This window comes from Mobula hypostoma, chromosome 3, assembly GCF_963921235.1.
Source record: "Mobula hypostoma chromosome 3, sMobHyp1.1, whole genome shotgun sequence".
In the NCBI taxonomy this organism is placed as follows: domain Eukaryota; kingdom Metazoa; phylum Chordata; class Chondrichthyes; order Myliobatiformes; family Myliobatidae; genus Mobula; species Mobula hypostoma.
Window position 1 is genome coordinate 53899217 of NC_086099.1, and position 14900 is coordinate 53914116.

Consider the following 14900-nt stretch of genomic DNA (forward strand, 5'->3'; position numbering starts at 1 on the left):
TTCAAGGTTTCATGAACCAAACTCCATTATCTAAATTGAACTGAATTTTTATTCAGTGACATTATTGCTTATTTGAAAAGACCATTACAAATGCCTTCAAGGAGGCATTCTGTACACCAACATACTTGACTAACAATTTTGTGGATACTTTAATAATAGGAGGTAAATCTCCGTTAACATTACTTGTGTTGAGGAAATGGAGGCAAGGGGTGAGAGAGTGGGTCAAGATTGTGAGGTGATTCAAACTTTTGGTTTGCAGTCTGAAATATCACATTCAGTATTTAATGGACAATAGCAGGTGGGATTTAGGGGGTGATCGTTTTGAAATGACTTTCAGGTTATTTGCTACAAGTGGTAATTACAAGGGTCTCTTATTATTTCTTATCTTGCAGCTAAAGTACTGAGATATTTCTAACAGAATGCAAAATGCAGCTTGCTTTAAAGAAAGGATATTAAGTTGTCTTAAGTACAGAAATAAATAAATATGTACCCCTTTGGTCACAAACAAATCAAACTTTATGTTAGTTGGGTAGTTTCCAGTACTACAGAGCATGGCAGACAGCAAATCAACTCCCATCTATGATACGTTTTGTAATGATACAAATGCATACACAAAATACTTCATTAAAATGCATTTTAACAACAAAATGCCACAGCTTACACTGATTGCATAAAACAATCAAAACAGAGCAACACTTCATTTACGTACAAAATTCCTGACAATAACAAGGCTGTTTGCATCCCCCTAAATAAGAGAAAAGACTAAAATAATGGATGCCAACATGCTCATTTTGTCTTCACTGCTCCGTTTTATTCCCCTTTCCAGTAGAGAGCTCTTGTACAAATTAAATTACCAGAAAAATGCAGGTATTAAAATAAGAATTCTTTAACATCAATCGTGTTTTTTCAGTATTATCTAGGTACCATACTAGTTGAAGGAGAGAAATTCAAATATTATCTATCTAATCTGGCCATTTTCCTATTCTCAGACTTAAGCAGATCACTCTTGCGGTTAGGATCGATCAGTTCAATTTACTGTGATTGCAGTCCTTACTTGATAACGTTTATTTAAAAATATAAGACATTTTCAGAAATTTAGATTTTCTATGTTTTGAAGTGTTGATTTTAGCTTGTACCCCAAAAAAATCTCTTTGGCTATCACCATCATGTGAAAATGCAACACTTTTATTACTGAATTATTTAATAATATATATGTATTACAACCAGCAAAGTAAGTTTGTAACTGTTAAAATCAATAGGTTTGTTTAAGTGTTAAAATAGTTTAATAGTTACTCTACTTAAATTATGACAGCTTAAAATAGGAGTAAAACATTGGTATGCTTGAGGATCACATTAAGGCAGTGATCTATCTATATATTAATGGTCTTGGAATTTTGTTTTAATTATCTGATCAAATATTGTTTAAGAAAAAAATGTTTTATAAGATATCTTTAAGTAGAACAACAATTAGGTAGCAGGAGTATAGGATAAATTGTTTAACTTGTCCGTAGAAAACCTTTAAATGAATGGACACAGGTTACTTAATAATATTTCTGTTTGAAAGTTGAGGGTAATGACATCACATTTAATCATTGCTCTTCAAATCAGCAGAATATGCTATCCATCAGTTAGGAAACATGACACAGAATTTAAACTACATCTACCTTTGGGCACTTAGTGCAAACCTTATATGGTATTTAAATAGTGAAGCTCGAGTTGCTCCTACTATCGACTGTGCATCTCATTCTACTGTGGCTGGCCTAGCAATGAGAGGTTGCCAGTAAAGAGTGCAAAGTAGTGCTATTCATTGTATTTCAGTAGCTCAGTGGGATATGATCAATGGTGATTATTTAGAAGATTTAATTTTTACTAAATATATATTATTACATTGAGTTTTGCAAGAACATCTTGTACATGTATGCCTGATTTCATTCATTAGAATCTATCACCCAAAGTTAATGTGTTAAAATGTCTGCATTTTTACCATTTAAAACATTACAAACTTGCAAATGGTCTTTTGGAGAAACCAAGGCATTTAAAATATTACAGCTTTGTTAAGGAATAATGCAATTCACGTTACGTGATATGAATTTGTTCATTAGAAACTATGTAAAAGACCTCTGAAATTATACATACAAAATCATTTTGTATCATAATCACTATTACATTACCACCATTGTTATCTTGAATGGCATTCTTTGACAGGGTAATGTAAAGTTATCTGATCGCCATGAAAGAGAATGTAATTTGATACTGTTTAATTTAAGCAATATTTTGCAAAGTAAGATGCATTAGTTCTATAAGAAACCAAAGTAAGACATTTGTAATTTTTCTATTCTTGTCCTTTGTGTACAAAGATATCACTTTCAATCATTATATTTTTTAAAAATGATAACCAGGGTCCTACTCATCCCAAGCCGGGTTAAAGCACAAACCAGCTTCTCATTATATTGGTGAAGTAAAAATCTCAAAGCCTATTGTGATGAAATGTTCTTATTTCACTATTGGTAAGTTTCTTGTGACATTACTCAGATTAACTTATTGCAACCCATTTGATGCATACTTCATGGATGAAATATTTGTAATACCATCCATCAACTTCAAAAACTTGCCTAAAATACAAGGAACAACTTTTGTGCTTTGCTTCCAAAACCCTTTTTATTCCCAGTTATTTAAAATAAATTGTCAACCTCAATTATTTAACTATTATTGAAGTAATGTTTTAGTTTTTACTGAACATGCAGCATAACATAGGGCAAGTACAATGACCAGGAACTTGTCCAGATGGTCAATTTTCCTGGATTGGGCTTAACTCAAAAGACCCTCATGACAAAATGATTTTTCCTGAAATATGTAAAAGATTAAGCCAATGACATAACAAGACAGCGAAGTAAAGCTATATCTTTTTGATTCTTCCCCTCCCCTTTGTATTGGATCTTTTTAAAAACCTGATGTTGATTGTGACAGTGTTCTTTGGCTAATGGACACAAGCAAAGTGAAAAAAAAATTGCAACTTCTACATATTTCTCTATCTCATTAAATTTGTTCACAACTGAAGTGCCCAACAGAAGCCCTCGTTAAGTTTCCAGTAATTCAAGCCTTTGTGGAGTTGTTGTCTTGAAGTTTTAGAAAATAGAACTATCATGAGTAAATAACTTATATTGATACAAGTTGATTTTTAACATGACTGCATTTTAAGACCCATTATTTTGGAAGCCAAACTCCAATTTCATTAGGAAATTTTAAATGCCACTTCACCAGCAACTTTGATGTGTTGTTTTAAATGCCACTGTTTTGCAGGTTTATTTATGATTGCAGTTAAACGAATATTGTTCAATTCCTAATTTTAGCCAGTCAAGAAACAGATATATTTTCTTATTGCTGCCCTTCAAAGGACCATCAGTGTCAGCCACACCTCAACTAAGGTTAGTGACAAGAAAGCACAAAAGCGTCAGAGTCCATACAGCACAGAAACAAGCCCATCAACCTACTACACCTATGCTGACCAGTAAGGATTCATCTATACTATTCCAATTACCTGCCCTGATCTAAGCCTGCTGGCCTTGGTGTTTTGCGTGCTCATCTAGATACTTGATTGTAAGAATCTTTACTACTGCCATCCAGCATGCTTTTCCTTAGATCCCCTCTAAATCTCTTACTCCTAACTAAACCTATGCCCTGTAATTTTAAAAACCTGTGCAATGGAGAATTTTCCTACTATTTACCCTATCTATGCCCCTCAAAACTGTGCACACTTTTGACACATTTCCTTACTCAGCTTCTGCTCCAAGGCAAACAAATACAGTTCTCCTCTCAAAACTGAATTGTTCCATCCCAAACAACACCATGGTGAATCTCCTCCGCACCCTCTCCGGTGCACTCATTCCTATAGTGGTGCATACAACACACCCGCTGTGGCCACAAATATAATGCATAAATTTGTACAATTATCCTTCCTGCTGCTTTATTTGTTGATCCACAAGTCAAAAACCTCAGCATAGGAGCAAATTCAAACAACTTAAGACAATCAAATTATTAAATTTATTCTTTAAAGAGATCCAGTTTAAAACACAGCTCTTAGGCAGACTTTCACCCACAGCAGCAGTTCCTAACCTGGGGTCCACGGTCTCCTTGCTTAATGGTATTGGTTTATACCGACATGTTCTCTGGGGATCTAAAGACATATGGATTTGTCTTAATCCTACCATTAGATAGTTGCCTCAATTATTTTTAAATTTTGAATTAGTAATAATAATTACTAAGTTAGTAGCAATGAATTGTCATGGTATAAAAATAAAGGAAACCCCTGACCTACATAGAGGGTCTACTTTAGTGATTTGGTCACATCAATGTAGTTGACAGATTTCCATACCAGCAGATGTACAGTAGTCATTGGATGGGACAGAATAAGGCAGTTATAGAACATAATATGGCACTAAATTAAGGAGGTGAAGTTTTTCTTTGTACCTTGGCCAATATTTCTCCCTGAAACATCACTAAAATAAAACCAGAATTTCTGGTTCTTTTTTATTGCCATATTGTAGGATCTGGCTGTATATAAATTTGGAAATTGATGAATCATCTCCTCTTGTCTTAGATATTTCCATGTTGTGGAGTGTTTGGGATTGTGCAGCTCTACAGTAGTTAAGATAAGCATAATGCAGACCATAAACAGATGCAAAGTAGTTATGATGACTAGTGGTCACTCTATTGTATACAAAACTGTTTCATTACAGCTCAGCAGTTAAGGACAACTAACTTATTTTTGTTACCCGCCTTACCTGTAATAAATTACTAGGGAGAGGTGACATAAACTGCACATTTAGAGTACAGGCCAGTGATAATTGTTTTTGATTCCATGGAAACAAAAATACAAATTTTTTTGTCTCATTTTGTAGGAAACTTCATTTATTCCTTTTAATAGTTATGTCACTATAGATTTGCATCCAGTTTGTAAATAATTTGGAGAACAGCATGAAGTAGACATTAGGGTTTTGATTTGCATGTTTTCAGAAGCATGCAACCTTGAAACCTGATTTTCCTCAGCTTTGTTTAAACCTCAAGTTACTTTATTTCACTCTTGTATCATCTGGTTACTAATATTGGATTTTCTTTGGATTTGTATGTTCCTTTACTGCATAAATCTTCAAAGAATATAACAAGATTGACAAACCAAATGTTGAAGGAAGAATTAATTTGAATATTTTTAAATGCCTTATAAAAGGCAGCATACAGTATTAAAAGTGGTCAGGGTTTGACCTTTTATCAGAACAGCAGTAGAACAAATGTCTGACCAGCAGCTTTTTCCCTTATTTTCTGCTTTTATTTCAGATTTCCAAAATCTACTAGTTTGATTTTGCTTTACATCATGGCACATGGGTGATAGAAAAATAGAGGGCTATGTAGGAGAGAAGGGTTAGATTGATCTTAGAATAGCTTATAAGATTGGCGCAACATTGGGCTGAAGAACATGTACTATACTGTAGTGTTCTATGTTCATCTGAGCCACAGGCTTTCTTAACAGAAATTTCACTCCCTGCTTATCTTTCCCAATTGTTTTTGAGCTTTAGTGCCAGAAATATAATCGAAGTACCCCAAAGCATATCCTTTTAAATGCCTTGGTATAAATTACAGCTAGAAAACTAAATTGGCTACTGTATTTGTTCTAGGGGCAATGTATCAACAGCACTCCCCTTTTCAACAGAAATATTAATTTGAATTTTGAAAAGTTGCAACTCTGAAACCTTGCTGGCCTTAAAATTGTTCCTTTTTTTTCCTAACTAAATATTCATTATTTAAACAGTCCAAGTTGATTTACTTATGTTTAAAAGCAGCCCCAGAAAAACATTCACTTAAATGTTTGTAATAACCAATTTACTAAGTTTTCTTCTCTTTTCACTGCACAGGGAAAACTTTTCTCACTCCAGTTATCAGAATATTTTTTCCTGTATGATTAATAACAGAAATAAAAAAATGTTTAATTTCACCAGCTTAAATCATACTGAAATTTGGTTTAAAAAGGGGGTCTTGATAATTAGATTCCAAATACATTACAACAGTGGATCAAATTTTCAACAAAGGCACTGCACACTACAAGGGGACCAATTTGTGCTTTTTCTCATCAGTCTTTACCAAAGCATTTTCTGTACTTTGCGTCCCTTCGTATTGATTGTGCTCATGGCACTTTACCATTATGATGTGTGAATATTTAGAAATTCTATTTGGTACACGCATTCCATTTGAAAACAATACGCACTGAAATTGTCATGCTGACACAACATTTGTAAGGGGAAACTGTGACCACAACAAATGGCCACAAGGTAATTTCTTCTGCCTGCTAAATAAACAAGTTTCATGGATTAAATGCCACAGTTGGGGCATGCAGCATTTATCACTGGAAACAGATCACAGTACAGAATACTGCAGGTCTAAATTACTATTAAAATATATTCCTTCAGCACTTTCTTGGCCAGATAATCCACAACTCCTGTAAGTTATTTTCAGTAAGATAGTAAAATACCTGACTCAGATATTTTGGGAACCATATTATATACTTTCCTCACCCCTTATCTTAGCAAAAAAAAATCAAAATGCATTAATAAAAGGCATATTCACAATATGTCATCTATTTCTGCCTTGTATGACACCTGCTAAAATTTTGTTAGAAGTCTATACTTCCTATGAACTCCTTTAACACTAACAGTTAAAGGAAACAGGTCATTCCCATTAAACACAAAATGTCTTCACATGTACTACTACCACCAAGGGACGAGTGAGCCCTTGCACATATCATATGATTTGATATGGAAATCCAGGCAATACCATAGCATGAACAGTGGTCAAACCAGAATTGCTTTAGCATTGTTTCAAAGGGCAAGAGACTGTTTTCCTCAATAATCTCATAATTACTGCAATGCCAAGCTGCTATTAAGATTTAGCGTGTTTCGTTAAGCATATGCATTCAGAATAGAATTATATTTCCCCAGTGTACATTTACGGGTGGTTGAATCACTAAGTTGTTTGTTAAGCTGTGATAACAGGAAATCCAGTCAATCATAGGAAGATTTCCTTTGGACATCCCACAGAGGCACAGACATCAAACAGGGATGGACAGGCAGGTGAAGGTTGGGATCTTGGAAAATATTTCTTCCTAGATTTCATCCATAAGCAGCTGCATCTCGAACTAAATAAAAAAGATAAAACAGACTTAAGATTTCCATATAATCACAGTGAGTTAATTTCTTGTCTTTATTGCTCAGCAATAATTCAGCCGAGTGGATCTGCTGCTTATTATGAATTCAATGCATTCTCAGACAGATCACCCAGTTCAAGTAGTGAAATCACAGAAAATTTGGAGCTGAATCTGTTGTACTCAGCTTCTTCTAAATCAAGGAATGCACCATGATCTTGTAACTATTTTCACCCAAGCCAAGGATGTTTCATTAAAGTGCTAACTGTTTATTCACAAGTGATAGGAAGAGCTTGGTGTTTTGGCCACAGTATTTTCCCCTTAATAATCCTGATGTAATAACTTTGCAAATCAAGTCTAGTACTAATCTTCAATAATCCTTTAAGGATAGTAAGTGGCTACATTTTCAATTCTCTCTCTCAAAATCCAACCCATCGAACAGATGCAAACCTTGTACAGTATATGTAAACTGCAAAATCAGTCCATGTAAATTATTATACTATTAGGAATTTATAAATGTCAAACAGAAATTTGGGCATCTGTTGTTTTCTCGTTCTTACCCGATGCAAGCTTATCGAAAAAAGGGATGTTACACCTGATGATTGTCATTACACATTAGTGAAAGTGCTATGGCAACTCTCTATTAAATAGTCCTGGTATATCTGTTAATTCCAGAAGCAGTGATTGCTGAAGTAGGGAAATACAGAAAGTTCTAATTCGCACTTGTGGCCTCATGTTGTGCTTCAATATGGTTTGCTCTTGGGGACACTATTACAATAATCTCACATTAAGATACAAAAGGTTTGGGTGGGATGCAATAAGGAACCACAGATGGAAGGAGAGTAGACCTGATTAAGACTTGCAGTGAGAGCTAAATGGATTCACGACCTGGAAGAGCATCCAAGTGTCAATATCCATGGCATAGCAACAGACCAGGTAAGCCTGCTACATTTTACCTTGTCCAGAAGCAGGTTTTTCATGGATTGTGAGACTTGCTTCTGAACTCCTGGCCCACGCTACTTGCCTGCCTTTTGAACTCACTCTTTCCTGCCCCCTCTAAAGTCCATAAAGTTAAATACAAAAGAAACAATTCATTCTTTACCCTACTCTAACATGAACTTGAAATCAATATTCTAAACTCCAAAAATATTACTCCGAATTAACACTGAGGGAAGGAATGAAAATGAAGATCATGCTGTGTTGGGTGAGAAATCATTTTTCTGGTCCCAAAACCAAAGAATGTATATAATATTCCTAGTCCCAGACCATTCATTTATTAAAATTAAGACACAATATTTTAATAGATTTACACCCATGATTAATAAATAATTTTTAACTGACTCTTGCTTATGACAAAACTAATGCAGGTAGTTGGGAGAATATTTTAATGGATTTACCCTCAGATTAATAAAGCATTTTTAAATGGTTCTTGTTTATGACAAAATTAAGGCTTACAAGCTTAATAAATTGTAATGGAAGATGATTCTGTGAGAAGGTAGAATCTGTAAGTAAACAAGATTTCAGTCAGCTATTTAAATTCCAGATCCTGCAATATGCAGACCCAGAGTTTTTAGTTATGTTGGACTAGAACTTCATAATTCAATGGAACTTGTTACATACCTCGTGGGTATCCTGTGACTGTCTTATGAGCATGATGTAATAGTCTTGTGGAGGTCACATGATATAATTTTACCTGTTCTCGACAGGTATATAAAGGTGACGCAGTTTAGTTTTCAGTTGAGATGTTGTTTGCTTCGTTAGTTACACCATAATACTGCGTATTTGTCATGACACAGTTTCGTTTTAAAAGGATCGGAATAAAGTTGGAGTCGTTCGGCAGCTTTATGAAGGATCGACCTTATTGAGGATTCGTTCATAATATAGTGGCCTGTGACTGAGATAACTCCTGCAGGAGTGGGGAAGTTGTGCAGTGTTCACTTGCCAGGAAAAGGTTAGTTCCTTTAAGCCATATTATTTCCGTCGTTGTGAATCCTTTGGAGAATCAGCAGTAACATCACGTCTTCGAAGAAATCCGCTTCCAGAGAAGTCTCTCCTTATTGACTGTGTAAATCATTTGGACTTTTGAATTTACCACTTTAAGAACTGTTTTCGCATTTACCCTCTTAAGAACTGTTCCAGAGTTGCCGTATAGCAGTTAACTTCCAGTTAAGTCGTTGAATACTTTTCACTATTGTTGAGTAGAGTTTAATAAATGTTTGTTTTTATGAAACCTGCCTCATTTGTTAATTCATTGTTACCAATCACGTGACATAAACTGGGTGCTCGTGGGATTGTTCGGATTTTGAGCTTAATTGCTTGTTTAATAACAATCTGATTTGGAAAAGGGAAATACCCGATTCTTTTGTTTGATTGGACTGTGGGTGGTATTCGACAGCAATGAATATTGACGACTTTATGGAATCGCCAGACATGGAGTTATTAGCGAAGGTCAAAAAGAGTGATGTATCCAAGATTGCTAGAAGGTTGGATCTTAAAGAAATTACGAAGGTTACAACAAAGCCCGTAATTCAGAGAAAAACCGTGGATCACTATATAAATTTGGGACATTTTGATGAAGATGTTAGATATGTTTCCAATGAGTAAACTTTAGATGCAGTTACATATCGAACAGATAAAGTTAGAGCAATTTAAAGTGGAAGCAGCGGCTAAAGAAAAAGATAAACACAGGGAGTTTGAGCTAGCGATGGAGAAATTAAAATCTGAGAATCAGGCTTCTGGTTCTAGAAAACAGTTTGTTGCTAGTCGAGAAATTATATTAGCTCCTCCATTTAATGAGACAGGTAGACAAATATTTCCAACATTTTGAAATTGTTGCTCTGATTTCAGAGTGGCCGAAAGATAAATGGCCAGTGATGTTTCAAAGTGTAATTAGAGTTGAGGCACAACAAGTTTATACTGCTTTAACTGCTGAACAAGCACTTGCTTATGATATTGTGAAGCAGCAAATACTGAAAGTGTATGAACTGGTTCCAGAAGCTTAGAGAAAGATTCAGAAATTTGAAGAAATCCATGGACAAAATTTACGTGGAATTTGCCTACGATAAATCTGTGTGTTTTGAGAGGTGGGTTTCCTCTAAAAATGTGAATGGGGAGTATAATAAATTAGAAGAGTTGATTTTATTGGAGGGATTTAAAAGCATTCCTGTTGAAGAAAGGACTTACTTATATGAGAGGGACCCTGCTACATTGCAGGAGTCTGCTAAATTAGCTGATGAGTATGCTTTAATTCATAAGAGTAAATTTTCTCCAGGTAGAACTTTTAAAAGGAAAAATAGCACAGGGAATCAAGGTAAACCAGAAATTAAATCTGAAGTTAGTGAGAAAGGTAAGGATGAAGGGAGACATGAAGGAAAGACATTTTAGTCCTATTTGTAATTATTGTAAGAAACCTGGACATGTAATAGCTAACTGTTTTTGATTGAAAAAGAAAGAGAAGGAAGCAGTCCCAGATGCTTGTGTGCAGCATATTGAAACACCTGTAAATCCAGAGTTCGATAAATACCAATGAAGTTTTGTTAGAGTCTAACCAATTTAAGAGGGGATATGAACATCTTATAACGCAGGGATTTGTATCCTTGCAAGAGAGATCCACTCCTATGCCAATAAAAATACTCAGGGATACTGGAGCTTCTCAATCACTTATATTAGACAGTGTTCTAAAGTTTAGTGATAAGTCTGACATTGGTGACGTAAACTACATACGAGGAGTTGGGAGTGCCCTTATGCCGGTACATTTGCATAAAGTAAATTTAAGGTCAGGGTTAGTTACAGGGCCTGTTAAAGTAGGACGACAACCCAGTTTACCCGTGAATGGTGTTTCTCTGTTGTTAGGGAATGACTTAGGTGGACAAGTTTTCCCTGAAGTGCATTTGACAATAAAGCCTATTTTTGAGGAACCAAAGATAGATTCTAACACTGATTCTTCCTGTGTTGTAACCCGAGCTACGGCTAAAAAGATCGATGTGCAGGATGGGTCTGTTACTCTTGCCTTCACTGTTTGAACAAGATCATTGTAGTAAGTCTGACCATGAAGATTTGTCTTGATCTCGGAAGGAGGTGATAGCACCCTGAGATAGTTAAATTAAAGGACCAAGCTCTTCCAGATAGTGAAATTGAGAAGGTACCAGTAGAATATTATTTTGAAAAAGGAGTATTAATGAGGAAGTGGAGATCACCTATAATTCCTGTAAGTGAGGAATGGGAAGTTAATCACCAGATAGTTGTTCCTAAAGTTTGTCAAAATTAGATTTTAACTATGGCTCAAAGTATGCCTTTGGGTGGCCATCAAGGTGTAAAGAAAACTATGAACAAGGTTTTTAAACATTTTTACTGGCCCAGTTTAAGAAAAGATGTAGCGACATTTTGCAGAATGTGTCATACTTGTCAAATTGTGGGTAAACCTAATCAAGTTATTCCAGTGCCCCCACTGCAACCGATTGCAGCATTTGGTGAACCATTTTCCAAAATTATTATAGATTGTGTAGGCCCATTGCCAAAAACTAAAGCTGGACATCAATATTTGCTGACCATCATGTGCATAGCGTCTAGGTTTCCAGAGACCATACCACTCAGGAATATAACAGCTAAAGCTGTAACAATATTCTTTACTTATTTTGGCTTACCTAAGGAAATCGAGGTAATAATTTTACGTCTGGATTGTTTCAGCAGATAGTTTATAAACTGACAGCAAAACAGATTACCTCATCTGCATATCATCCAGAATCGCAAGGAGCCTTGGAGAGGTTCCATTCTACCTTTAAAACTATGATTAGGACGTATTGTGTGGAAAATGAAAATGACTGGGATGAGGGTGTACATTTACCACTTTTTGCAGTACGGGAGGCAGTGCAGGAATCATTAGGTTTTAGTCCTTTTGAACGTGTTTAGGCATAGAGTTTGAGGACCTTTGTCTTTGTTGAAAGAACAGTGGATTAATAAAGAGGTACAGACTAATTTGTTGGATTATATTTTGAAATTTAAAGAAAGATTTCATAAAGCTTGTAGCTTAGCCAAGGAAAATTTAAAATTGGCTCAGAAGAAAATGAACAATTGGTATGATAAGGAAGCTAGAATGAGGTCATTTAAGCCTGGAGATATGGTGTTGGTTCTTTTTCCGGTGCAAACAAACCTTTTACAAGCTAAATTTTGTGGTCCTTATGAGGTTAAATCTAAAGTTAATGATGTGGCTAATGTGATTAAAAACCCCAGATCGAAGAAAGCCAACAACTGTGTCATATAAATATGATAAAACTGTATTATGAGAAACAGTCTGTTACTATGACTGTTGTGGTCAATAATAATGAGTCTGATCCCACTGGGAACTTAATGGATGATTCATCTGACACTCATTTTAAACCCAACATTATTTCTGCCAGATTACTAAACTCAACAATTCTGGAAAATATTGATGAGAAATTAGCTCACTTACAGCCAGAGTAGAAAGAGCAGATGAAACAGTTAATTTTTAAATATAGGGATTTATTTCCAGAAGTTCCTAAAAGAACCACAGTAGCTTCACATGATATAGATGTTGAGATGCCAAACCCATAAAACAACATCCGTATTGAATGAATGGCGAAAAATGTGAACTTGCTGAACAAGAAATTAAATATATATTAGAGAATAATATTATTAGACCTTCTAATTCGAATTGGAGTTCACCGTGTGTTATGGTGCCTAGGCCAGACAATAGTATTTGGTTTTGTACAGATGACAGGAGGGTGAATGCTGTGACAAAAACTGATGCGTATCCAATCCCTAGGGTAGATGATTGTATGGACCAAGTTGGACAAGCAAAGTTCCTTACAAAGATTGATTTAAAGGTTATTGGTGTGTTCCATTGACAGATAGAGGTAGAGAGATTTCTGCATTTCTAACCCCATCGGGGTTGAAAGAAAATAATGTTCTTCCCTTTGGGATGAAGAATGCACCAGGTACTTTGCAGCAGATGATAAATACTGTGATTCATGGGTTAAAAGATAGAGATGCCTATATTGATGATTTAGTTACAGGAAATGATACTTGGAAAGCACATATTACTGCGGTGGAGAAACGATCTGAAAGACTTTCAAAAGCTAACTATTAACTTAGTTAAATGTGAATTTGGTCATGCCATGGTGACCTACCTTGGTTATGCTGTAGGTCTGGTCTTGGTTAAAGAAAATAGTTAAGGAAATAAATCAAACTCCAATTCAGCAACAAAGTATACAGGAGTATAATATTTTGATAACTCATATTAACAGTAAAGATAATGTGATCGCTGACTGTCTATCTAGATGTTAAATGTACAATGTAAATTTTTTTAAGGAGTGGTATTTTAACATTTGTAACACCCACTGTATATTAGTTTGCAAGATGCTGTATGATAATACTGTCTATATCATGTATGTTGTAGATTTTATACATTTGTATTTTTTTTGTAAATAGTTGCTAAAATTTTGTTCCTAAAAGACCAAAATTTTCTTTTTTGGAGAGAGGTGTTACATACCCCGTGGGAATTTTGTGACTGTCTTATGAGCATGATGTAATGGTCTTCCGGAGGTCACATGATGTAATCTTCCCGCCAGTGTGAGGTCACATGATGACCTGTTCTTAACAGGTATATAAAGGGAAACCCCGATGACGCAGTTTAGTTTTCAGTTTTCAGTTAAGATGTTGTTTGCTTCGTTAGTTACTCCGTAATGCTGTGTATTTGTCATGACGTAGTTTCGTTTTAAAATGGATTTTTCCTTTCTATTTTAAGGTGCAAAGATCGGTGCTGGCAGTTTTGCCAATTGCTGCCAGGTTTGTGTATTGCATCTATAACTTTCCCCTTTCAGTAGTATTGGAGAGTGAAGACTTTATTAAAGGATGGGAACCTGAAGAATCGGAATAAAGTTGGAGTCGTTTGGCAGCTTTTATGAAGGATTGACCTTATTAAGGATTCGTTCATAATATAGTGACCTGTGTCTGAGATAACTCCTGCAAGAGTGGGGAAGTTGTGCAGTGTTCACTTGCCAGGAAAAGGTCAGTTCCTTTAAGCCGTATTATTTCCTTCGTCGTGAATCCTTTGGAGAATCAGCAGTAACGTCATGTCTTCGAAGAAATCCGTTTCCTGAGAAGTCTCTCCTTATTGACTGTGTAAATCATTTGGACTTTCGAATTTACCACTTTAAGAACTGTTTTCACATTTACCCTTTTAAGAACTGTTCTAGAGTTGCCGTATAGCAGTTAACTTCCGGCTAAGTTCGACGTTGAATACTTTTTGCTATTGTTGAGTAGAGTTTAATAAATGTTTGCTTGTTTTTATGAAACCTGCCTCAATTGATAGTTCATTGTTGCCGATCACGAAACAAACTGATACAGTAAAATGGAGCTTAAGATGCTGATATCCCTCATATTGTAACAGATATAGACCATAAATTGGAAGTGCTTGTGGACTCTTTGTCCCACACCCATCGGGGAAGAGGCTACACAGCATTCATGCCAGGGCCACTAGACTCAAAAACAATTACTGTCTGTCAGACTGATCAACACCTCCACCCATTAACCCATCCCACCACCACTCCATACATATTACCTAGTGTCAAATTATATACATACGATCAGTCTATGTATGTAACAGTCACCTGTACATTGTTTTACAGGACTGCTTTTATATTTATATTCTTTGTAGATTTTTTTTGTTTTTTTGATGGTTCTTTATGCTTGT

General features: G+C 35.4%; 1 protein-coding gene across 2 annotated transcripts in view; it reads right to left on the reverse strand.

Annotated features, from left to right (window-relative positions):
- Positions 1 to 210: 210 nt before the first annotated feature.
- Positions 211 to 14900, reverse strand: part of LOC134344005 (palmitoyltransferase ZDHHC2-like) — a 91899-nt gene continuing 77209 nt past the window's right edge. For both annotated transcript variants that reach the window (XM_063043053.1, XM_063043054.1), the window contains one exon: positions 211 to 7183. The gene's annotated coding sequence lies outside the window, so the exon portion shown is untranslated. The remainder of the gene's footprint in view (positions 7184 to 14900) is intronic.